The sequence below is a fragment of the Rattus norvegicus genome, chromosome 6 (assembly GCF_036323735.1).
Source record: "Rattus norvegicus strain BN/NHsdMcwi chromosome 6, GRCr8, whole genome shotgun sequence".
NCBI lineage: Eukaryota > Metazoa > Chordata > Mammalia > Rodentia > Muridae > Rattus > Rattus norvegicus.
The window spans coordinates 133,039,168-133,041,914 of NC_086024.1; positions in this window are offsets into that span (position 1 = coordinate 133,039,168).

Below are 2,747 nucleotides of genomic sequence, written 5' to 3' on the forward strand. Positions count from 1 at the left end.
TGAACGTACGGCCGCCCAGGCCACAACCCTTCCCTTTCTCCTGGGTGCAGGGTGGGATGACGAGGTTGATCCCTGGGGTCTGGTAAAGCTCTAGAAGCTGCGTCCTTCAGAGGGTCCGAGAGAAGCCAGACAGGCTGTAGCAGAAACCAGTTTCCTATACTGGTAGGGCAGGGTGCTGTGTGCCTCAGGTAGCAGGAGGGGTCCTGGAATTGAGATGTGAGAGGGGTGTGTGTGTGTGTGTGTGTGTGTGTGTGTGTGTTAACTGCCTCACACCCGCCCTCACCTGTGGGCACTGTGTTGCACATAATGACCTAGTCAGAGGAGGCATTGGTGGCTCTGGGGTCAGGGGAATATCAGACCCTAAAGTAGAGGGAGCCCTGGGAGCCATGTGCTCTGGGGCCAGTCCAGGAGGCATGGTCCCAGCTCCTCCTTCCCCAATGGGAGCCTGAGTCAAAAACAAACTTCTCTTCCTCAGCCTGGCTGCTTCTCCGCACCAGGGGAGGTGTAGAGCTGTGAAGACCGTCAGTATACGTTATCTCCCTGGGTCTTGAGCAGTCTCGAAACTTCCTAAGGAATGGATGAAGTCAAAGCTCAGGGAAGGAGGTGATCTGCTCTGTACAGCTGGGGCCTGAGGTGCAGCTGGGAACAGGGGAGCATGTGCCCGGGTTCCTGACCTGTTCCTGCCCCAGCCCGGCTGTCTTGTACAAGTACTTTGGTCACAGCTTCTGGGCAGGAGCTTGGGGATGCCTCTGGAGCTGCAGGCCTGGTTCCTGTTGTACTCCCTCCTGTCTCTCTCTGGTGCACTAGCCAGGCTTGGCCTGCGTTTTACAGGCAGAGCCACCCTTGACTTGTCAGTGCCCCTAGCAGCCCTAGGATACTGTCTCTCATGTTGTCCTGAGCTCTGCCCTGCTCTGACCCCCTAAGGCACCTCTGAAGCCATCTGTCCTATTCACGACAGCCCCACTTTCTGTCATGGCTGGGCCTGACCCCACAGGAGAGCTCCCTCTCCACACCCACCCAGAAGGACGGAGGGTCATTGTGCTTCTGCGCTGTAAGGGCACAACCTGGCCTCTGGAGGAGTGGCTCTTTTCAGAAATGTTCAATTGCCCATGTTAGCATTCTCTGGCTTGGACTGGTAATGGCTGAGTCTTCACTTCCTCCCTGCCTCAAATCCTCTCAGGGGACAGGAAATGGAAAAGTCACGGTCACGATGGAATCAGGACTCACTCATGGACCTTCGTACCTGGTGGCCTCTCACTGCAGGCCCGAGTCAGAGCTCTGGGCTGGAACCTAAAGGATGGAGAGAGAGGACAGGAGGACCCTTGGCCAGCTCCTGGAGGGGTTGGTGCCCTGCCTAGACCTCCTGAACCACTCCCTGCAAGGGGCGGGGCTCTCAGTCCAGCAGAAGTCAAATCCTGACCTCAGCTATCACCGGCTTTGCAGCTTGAAGTTCAGTTTCCTCATTCAAAAGGGAGGGCAGATAACAGGACTCACTCCTCTGGGCCGGTGGAGCGGTTAGGTGTGATCATGAGTGGGGTGGAGCGTGGCACAGTGCCCGGGAATCCCTTCCTGCCCGCCGTTATTAACGTCTTTATTGCTTGCTCCTTGTAGGGAAAGGCAAGCTTAGGAAAGACCTGCAGTCCCCAGAGGAACCACATGGGGCCACCCTGGAGCAGCTCTGGAACGGCCTGCTCACCCACTGTGCCGGGATACCCTGCACCTTCCACACCCTGCTGGGTGCCTGGGTTTTGGAGACAGCACCTCAGGCTCTTGCTGGCCATCAACCTGACCCTCGGTCTTTGATACCTTTCCTAGAGATTGACCTGAACTGTGGGATGCTAGGAAGGGGAAAACCTTATATCCAGAGCCAGGTGGACCACAGACCACAGATGGGAATTGCTGGTCAGAAATGCACGAAGCAGAGAAGGCTGGGTCCAGGCTATCTCATACTACCTGTGATGCCCTCCCCACGGACTCTGGAGGATTGCTGTCTCACTGCCTGCCTCGAGGCAATGGTGACCTTTTCTGACAATGTCCTTCCTTGTAAACTTGGACACAAGAATGTGGGGAGGACATGAGGTCTGAATCTTCACTCTCCCCTGGCAGGAAGCTTCCAGTATTCATGGCCTTGGGTAGCCGGTTTATATCCTTCCTTCTCCCAGACTTGAGACCCTTTAATTGTGGGTCACTCCAACTCCCAAGCAGACAGAGCGGTTGCCTCTGCAGGAGGCATGCTGGGAATTCTCGCTGTCAGGGGTAAGGTGTGGGTTCCGATCCTTCAAGGGTGGAGCCCAAAAAGAGATTGAGGATTCCACGGAATGCTGACCACTTGGAAGCGCCCATCTTGCTGTGTTCAGGTCCTAGCTGTTGCAAGAGAGCTGGGCATGGGTCAGAGTCAGGGAGAGCTGCAACAGGAGCATTATGTCCTCCCAAGTGGCTAGCCAGGTTCCAGGGTCTAATCTGGGTGGGATGGGGTGGGTGGGAGTCTGAGGACCCATCTCTGCTTTTACTCCCTCCTCAGTCCATGGCTGGGGTTAGCCCAAGAGTAGTGTCTGTGGCCAAGACCTCTGCTGGTCCTGGGACCAGGGCAAGGACCTGTCTCTGTGTGAGAGACCCCAGGCAGGGCATTAGTAGAGGTAGCCTTGGAGGATGGGAACCCACACCTTACCTCTGACAGCGAGAATTCCCAGCATGGCTCCTACAGAGATAGCCCCTCTGTCTGCTTGGGAGCTGGAGTGACTCGCTTA